The sequence below is a fragment of the Thermobia domestica genome, chromosome 1 (genome assembly GCF_964235325.1).
Source record: "Thermobia domestica chromosome 1, izTheDome1.hap1.1, whole genome shotgun sequence".
NCBI lineage: Eukaryota > Metazoa > Arthropoda > Insecta > Zygentoma > Lepismatidae > Thermobia > Thermobia domestica.
This window is the reverse complement of record NC_137454.1, coordinates 193,967,409-193,975,656: the sequence shown is the minus strand read 5'-3', so window position 1 is coordinate 193,975,656 and position 8,248 is coordinate 193,967,409.

The window sequence follows — 8,248 nt, the reverse complement described above, 5'->3', positions numbered from 1 at the left end:
CAAAATATATTTCTTTTGCCTCTATCTTACCTTCTAAAGTTTGTAAATCATCTTTTCGCTCTTTTTATTTCCAGTTGTTATACAACTCATCATATACTTTGCCTTTTGCTACACTAACTGCCTTCTTGGCGTTCTTCTTCGCTTGTTTGTAATTCTTCAAATCTTGTTGATCGCTAGAATTCTGTCATTGTTTGTATCGTTTATTTTTTTCCTTCGCAGCTGCTTGAACTTATTTTTTTCTATCGCGTTTCTTTATCAATGTAACCTCTTCCTTCTTTCACAACTTTCCTAGCTGTTTCTTTAAGAGCTACTGATAGTTTGGTCCACTTCTCTTCGACGTACACCTCTTCCTTCATTTACTGTACTTGCAATCTGGTAATTTCCTTTTGAACGTTTTCAGCGTTTATGTCATCTAGTTTCCATCACGTCGTTCGAACAGGAACATTTTATCGTCTTCCTATTTTTTCCTTGATGCAGATATCAGCAACTACGAGGTAATGTTGTTCCGCTAGAATCTCAGGTGGTATTACTTTTCAGTCTTTTGTAGGCCTATCATGTAGGTTTTGTCTCCTCCATAAAATGAAATCTTGAGGTGCCCCTCTTGTATATAACATGTTTTTCTCTCTTCTTATAGAAGGCATTCATGATAGCATGATCATATGCCTACGCCAAAAACAGGTTCTAACAATCCAAATATGCTGTTTTAGTCATTGTTAATTTTGATCAGTTGCTACATTTGTTAATGAAACGTTGACATTACTTGTACTTTCTGAAATATATGTTTTGACCTAAAATCCGATAAGTAGTATTAAAGTGATTAGTTACGTTGATTTATAAACAAATCGGGAAATAGGAGCTGGTTTAGTGAGACCTCCTTGAATTTATCGTTACTTCAGTAATATTGTAACGACAATATTATAGCCTCGGGACGTCAAGCTTATGTTGAGTTTCTAAGGGCATAAAGATCTTAATATATTTCAGATTCTATCAAGAATCCAAATGTATATTTCAAGGTGAAGTTTCCCGTATCTATTCAAGAAATTCCTTTTCAGCATATAAGGAAAAATATATTTGGTAACTTCCAATCCTTTGCAGTTCATAGTAATTTATTTTAGTATAAAGCAAAATTACTTACTTTTTGGCTTCATTTATCACAGAATTGATCATAATGTTTGTCACATTATCTTCGACATTTTCAAATTTAAATGTATTCATGTTTTCCCTTTATTTATGTAACGGAATGTAATGGCATAGTGGCGTTTTAAAACTATCTTCTCTGTTCTATTTAGAACTAAAGATGAGTATTTTATTTCTAAAGAAAAAATGTTTAGTTATGTAGTTATATTTAGTTTCTAGAAACAAAGGTGATGGAGGTTAATGTGCTGAACACATACAAAATGGCTGAAATCCATCTCGTTGACCATAGCTGTTTATGGACTATAATTGAAGAGAACTTAATTTAGTTTTCAGCTGTAAATCTATTCATAGCTTTTATTAATAGAAAAATCTAGGTCGTTCTTTATGCTGTTTATGAAATCCTATCTTATCCTCTTTAGTTGACCAAAAAGAAAAAAAGAAAAGAAAAAGAAAGAAAAGTCTGCAGTGTTGAATCAGACTAAAATTATAGACATATTTTTCTTTTAGTTGTTCTACCCGATCAATGAAAAAATGGCACGACGAAGAATAGAACACCGGTCGTGTGGGTGGGAGTCCTATGTAGATCCAATGAGCCACAGAACAACATGTAGCAGAGCCAACTCTTTAAATATAGGTATGGCAAATAGTCTTAAGTTTCAAGATATGAAAGAACGTATTTTTATTTTCTTGTTATTAATTGTATTTATATAGTGGCTTGTATGAACTGCAATAGGAAAGATAATGCATTCGTCGATTTTGTTAGGAATTGGGCTTTTAAAACCTTTATTTAAATCGCGAGGTGGTAGAAAAGTATGCATACTGATTTTATTCTCATAGTAAGGGGCAAAAGATACTATCCGCGAAAAATCTTTTTTATATTGTGGCAGATAATGCTAAGTATTGCTTACGTTTATAATTTTGGTAATGTTTTACCATAGAAGAAAACAAGTTGGATTAATCAAATTTACAATTATATATATACTTGCATCTTTGAGAACATTTATTAAATTTTATTTTGACGATTCCCAAATTTAAGGGGTGGGCGAATATAGCTCTTTTTAAAATTTAAAAGGGATGCGTCAATGTCGCCATGTCCTATGAAAGGGAAGAAACCCGTGTACTCATTAATATAACCATGTAAGGTAATAAAGCCTCATTAAAGAGGATAAATAAGGTTAGTAACCTGACATATGGTACAAAATTGCGACAGCTAACGCCGTGCAGCTAGCCCACCCAATACACACCTTGTTATCCCATAATCGTATCTGGTAAAGAGACCCCTCTTTCTCATACTAAAATCAGCAAACAACATGAGCGTAATTCTAATTTCAAAATATACATGTATCATTATCGATAAAATGAAAGAATAAAACCGAGACAAAACAAGATTCATTAGTTGATGTAGAGAGAAACTTAAATAGATATATGGATTGGGTAAGGAAATACAGAGGAAATTGGGATTGGTGAACTTTCGCCCCACCGACAGGAAACATAGAGATTGCTCTTGATAGGAAACAAGCGATTCAATTAAAACAAATAAAGAAGATATACCTAGAAGTTTCCATTTGATAAGGAGAGATATCAAATAAATACGTAATAAAATTATACATGGTAGGTTTAAAACAAAAATCCAATAGAATTCTCGAAAATATGTCTGATGAAAAGAATAGAGAAACTTAGCTGGTTGGAATGATAAACTAATAAGAGAAATTATGAATAATAGGTGGAAAGGATATAATTGGAGATCATTAGGATAGAGGATATAAGAGGTTAGAACATTATTGAACTGTGTTCTGACAGTGAGTGATGTAGAAGGTACAGTAGTAGTAAAACAAGGCAAAGAGGACTATAGAGTATGGAAACTTTAAATTTGTAGTAAGTGACCGACAAAGATGTAGAAAATTATGATAAACACAAATGGCTTAAAACAAACAAACAAAGAAAAACGCAAGAGCTCTGAGATCAAAATCTTGTAGTGGTGAAATGGAATTTAACTGGAAAATATAGACAAGATGGAAAATGGAAAGATAAAGATAGATACTGAAAAGTTTGAAGATAAGGAAATAAAAACCGATTCGCTCGAAATTTTGAATGAAAGTGTATGTTGAAAAAACTAGACTCAGAAATTAACTAGTTGCGAAATCATTTCGAATTTAAGTGATACAGTATTATAAAGATAACTAAGTTAAAAATCGTGTGTTATAAGGGTCTAAAAACTAGGGAAAGAAAAGATGGAAACAAAATGTATAGAAAATTAAAGCGAATTAAGAAGGAAAATGAACAAAAACAAAGAAGTGCAGAACAGATGAAAATGTGACAAGATACTTAAAATGAAAGGAAATTTGAATAATCCATATTGAAGTAAATTCAATCGAAATAGAAAGATAGCAAAAGAAAACTATTCTGACAATATAGAAACTAAGGATGGAAATGTCTAATAAGTGAAATTAGCTTCCGTCAAGTAGTAAGTGAAAGCTTTTTAGACAAAGAAAAAATATATATAGTACTCGTTTACTTAAATGCTTTTTATTGTGTTAACTGGTACTCTTGGGATAATCGTGGGACGTAAAACAAAGATTTCATATTTTTGTTTCAATAGGTCCATTAAGTCTATTCAAACCAGAAATAGTAAAAATTAACCCTTTCCGGTTTCAACGTTGATCATCAAAGCACAAAAATGTTAAGGTATCACAACAATCGGTGTTTTGGAATCGATTTAGCATTCCAATAATAGGCTTCATGTAATCTGTCAACCCTCTATTCAACCCGGAAGATGTAGACATTAACCACTTCTAGTTTCAATCTTAATCGCAATTCGCAATACGATATTATCAACCTGCTATACTAGGTCATCTATTGGTTCCTAACACATAGCAACACCCTGGCAAACATGTTAATATTATGGGTTCAAAATGAACCCCTACAAGATTAAATAAAAAAGTAACGGCGCAAAAAATGAATGAATGTAACAAATCTACACTAAATTTGGAATTGACCAGCGAAAAGGTATATTTCTAGAGCCAGGAGCAGATTAACCCTTTAACTGCCACAGTTTTCTGGAAATGTATAATCTCAGGTGAATGTCTTGACGTAGTTCTATGTCATAACCAGTTAAAGGGTTAAGCTTCCACGTCACACCTTGCCCTTCTCAAAGGAACAGTAGTATTCGCAGTACTCTCACAGAATGATCGGAAATTTTATGAAGATATTGACACAGAAAGTACACCATGCTGTAAGCGTCGGCGTACCACCGATGGACAACTAGCGTCATCTCGCCAAAAATTGGCGGCCCAACAGCGACGATCCGCGGTGGCCCTATTTCCGTTTTGAAAATTATTTAACCGCGACGAAACGCCAATAAACCATAAAATTACTCCCCGAAAATATGTTAAATCGCCTATATGTATGATTTGTTTACATTAAGGTGAGCCTAAAAACACTAAAAAAAGGTACCCCGAAGTGGGCCCGAACTACAAAGCTTATTATTACCAGGCGCGTGCTTTTCCGACTTTGCTACGGAAGCGACGAAGAACACCTCGCTTGTAGAGAGATAAATCTTTGAGGTCTTTTTAATTTGGTCAAACAGAGTGCTCCTTTAACGGTGTATTTCGACGATAACCGTTTGGGATCAGACTAAATGCATTCACCATGTAATTTAATAACAAAATGACGCACGTCTATTTACTTTATTTCATAGTTCTCCCATATTCATTTCCTAATGATTGGCGACAGTTGTCATGTAAATTCATACAATTATATGCACTCATCTCAAGATCTTTCACTTCACCAGGTAGAGGCAGGGGTTACTCTTGACCCCCCGGAGCTCACTTTAGAAACAATTCGTTAGGAAAAAAAAAATACATAATAATAACCGCATGCATATGACTAGCAATAGTTCGTGTTGGTCTCTTCGCGATTCTTCGCGACGAATTGAAGGAGCTCGAACCAAAATGAAGTCCTCGTAGCTCCGCGATGTTAACTTCAATATCCCGATTCTAGATATCTGTTTCGACTCGACGAAACCCTGCCGCCAGTGGACAGGGCAATCCTTCCGCAATCCTTCAACGTCTCGCTATTTAAACGATCGACATTTACCGGCAAGTAGGCCACTAGGTGTTGGCGACGTTTACGGCATGGGGTAAGGGAAATATATAATAACAAATAGTACAAATACTCCACTATCTATTCAATTGAGGCGTTAATCCGGCACTGATTAGTTTTATTAGACACATATTTCTGTTATTTCATCTGTGTTATTTGGTGTAATATTGATTGACAATTAATTGCATTTACTTTTAGGGAAGGTGTGGATTATAAACCTTGACGGCCCTTGTACGGCTCATGCTAACAAGGTTCTATAGTAATTATTTTTTACCTACCGTCTGCCCCCCACCCAAAATAGGGCCCAGGGCGGGCACCGCTCGCTCCGCCCTTACGCCGCCACTGGGCCAGGCGTCATCTTCGTTAACATTACGAAGTTCTTCCAACCCTTAGAGTGATTCCAGCCTTATAGTCGCCTTGAGGTACTAAGGGCTAATAATCTATGCGAATGCTCTCTTTGTATCCGACTAAGACAAAACTGAAAGGTCGGTTCAACTGAAAGGCTCCCCCTTCCATTGCTGGGTTTTGCAACATCATCTTCATGTTCACCTCAACCATAGGTTAGTGGGCAACATGGAAATTTTAAAACTTTTCTCTCGCTTGGGAGAGCTGTTTGATACTTTGATAAGGTATCTTCTTCGTAACTGCATCTAGATATTGTGTCCTTTATCTTCCTCTTCCTGGTTTTCCTTCTGCCTTTCCCTCTATCAGCACGGTGATCCAATCGGAGTGCCGAATAAGATGGCCAATCATACTGTTTCTTCTTTTTCCTATTATCTTCGAGATCTGTCGTCCTTCATTAGCTTCCTTTAGTACGTCTTCATTCCTTTTCCTCTCGGTCCATGATATGCGCAGCATTCTTCGCCAACACCACATTTCAAATGCTTCCAGCTTGGATATTTCAGCTTTTCTCAATATCCACGTCTCTGATCCGTACAGCGCCACGCTCCATGCCAGTGTCTTAACAAATCGTTTACGAACGTCCAATGACACATTTTTTGATGTTAGTATTCTCTTTCTCAATTGAATGCTTGTTTAACCTGCGCTATTCTGGAACTTACGTCTTTTCCACTTCTTCCGTCCGAGCATATTAGACTTCCTTAAATAAGGGAACGTCTTAATGTCTTCGATTTTCAACCCTTCTAGCCATACGTTTGCCTCATAGTATCTTATATTATAATTGTTTTACGAGAAGGTTTTGAGTGTAGATTTACTTTCTTATTTTTATTGTATTTAACAATGATTCTGGCAAAACAGAAGAGGATAAAATATGTAAACTATTTAGACCATATCTGTGCTGGCGCTGGCATTACTGCAGTTGAGCGTTAAATAGTTTATTTTCTTACTGAACGTGGAATGCGCAGTGTTAAGTTTGCTATGTACGTGTTCTTGAAATTAAGTTAAATATAAAAATATTTATAAAATCTTGATATTTTATTTCACGTGAAAAAAACTGATGAGCAATTGGTGAGTACCTGCAGCGAAACTGATAGGCTGCATGTTGTTGCTGAAGAAAATATTCATTCGGACACTGTTGATAAGGAAGAAAGTAAGGAAATTGCTAGCACCTCACAGCAAAACATTCATGAGAATGACTCTTTTCAGAGGCCCAAAGCCTCTGCAAAAGCACGCATCTAGAGAAGAAATAACTGCTCGTCGCGAGTGCTTAAATCGTATAGTGGCGATTGTGATCCATTTGAGTCGACAGGAATTGGTTTACCGAGGCGACACAGTTTAAATAAAGGGAATTTCTTGCAAACATTCGAGTTATTACGACGTTTTGACTCTTTTTAAAGAATTATACCGCGCCAGGCAATACCACTTATTTATCCCCAGAAATTCAAAATGAAGTTATCTTGTGCTGCGGTGAGCATTATGAGAGGTCACATAGGTGGTGTGCAAAAGTTATTTCGGAAGTCTCACCTTCGCACCGTATTTCCATTGCTATGCGCACAAGTTAAATTTAATGATTGTAGAAGTGTGTTTGTTCGAACAAGCAATTGTCTTTTTTTTTTTCGATTTATTGCAGACTTTGCATAATTATTCTCCAGTCGTAAAAGCTCATAGACGATTACAGCAAGTTCAAACAGTGTTAAGTTTGGAGCAGTTTAGTATACATGACCTTTCAGACATTCGTTGGATTTCACAACATTCGTTCACTGAATGCTGTGAAAAAGAATTATGGAGCTATAATCTATGCATTAGAGGATAACGAAGCTAAGAAGACTACTGAAGCTGAGGGTATTGCGAACAAACTGAAATCATTCACAACTCTTTAATGCTTGATTGTTTTTAGCAAGATTTTGGGAATTACTGGTGGCCTGAATAATTTTCTACAAGGAGAAAATATACCTTAGCAGATGCCCATCTACTTATTGGTTGGTTGTTCAAGCCATAAAACACCTTAGAACAGAGGAAAACTCATTGCGTCTCTACACTGAAGCATTGGAGTTTGCCAAACAAAATAGTGTAAAATGTTTTAATCAACCAAAGAGCAGAAAATTCCTCTATCCAGTAGTTGACAACATTGTGCACGAGTTTGACAGACGATTCTGCAAGGAAAATATGTCTGTAGTTTGCGACTTTCAAGCGTGTGATTCTAAATCAAAACTGTTCTTGATGAAGGAGGCAACGGAATAGTCTGAGTAGCAGTCATCAAGAACAGTTTCGAAATAGATTTTCCTGAACGTGAATTCGTTGTTGCAAAAAATACATAAAATCTCTTAGGAAAGAGAAGGAAATTACAAATATCTTGGACCTGCATGCTGCTCTGGCCAAGACAATTTTCCCCCAAACTATGAATTTACTGAAGATAGCCTTGACGCTACCTTTGTCATTAGCTTCCTGTGAGTGTTCTTTCAGCGTGTATAAAAGGCTCAAAGCACATCTTCGGTGTAAGTCTGCTCAGGACAGAACATCAGCATTAGAATCAACACTTGAAGTATAACAATAGATAGCGTCCAAGCTTGAAGCAGATAAAATTACTGACATATTCGCAAAGAGATCGCAT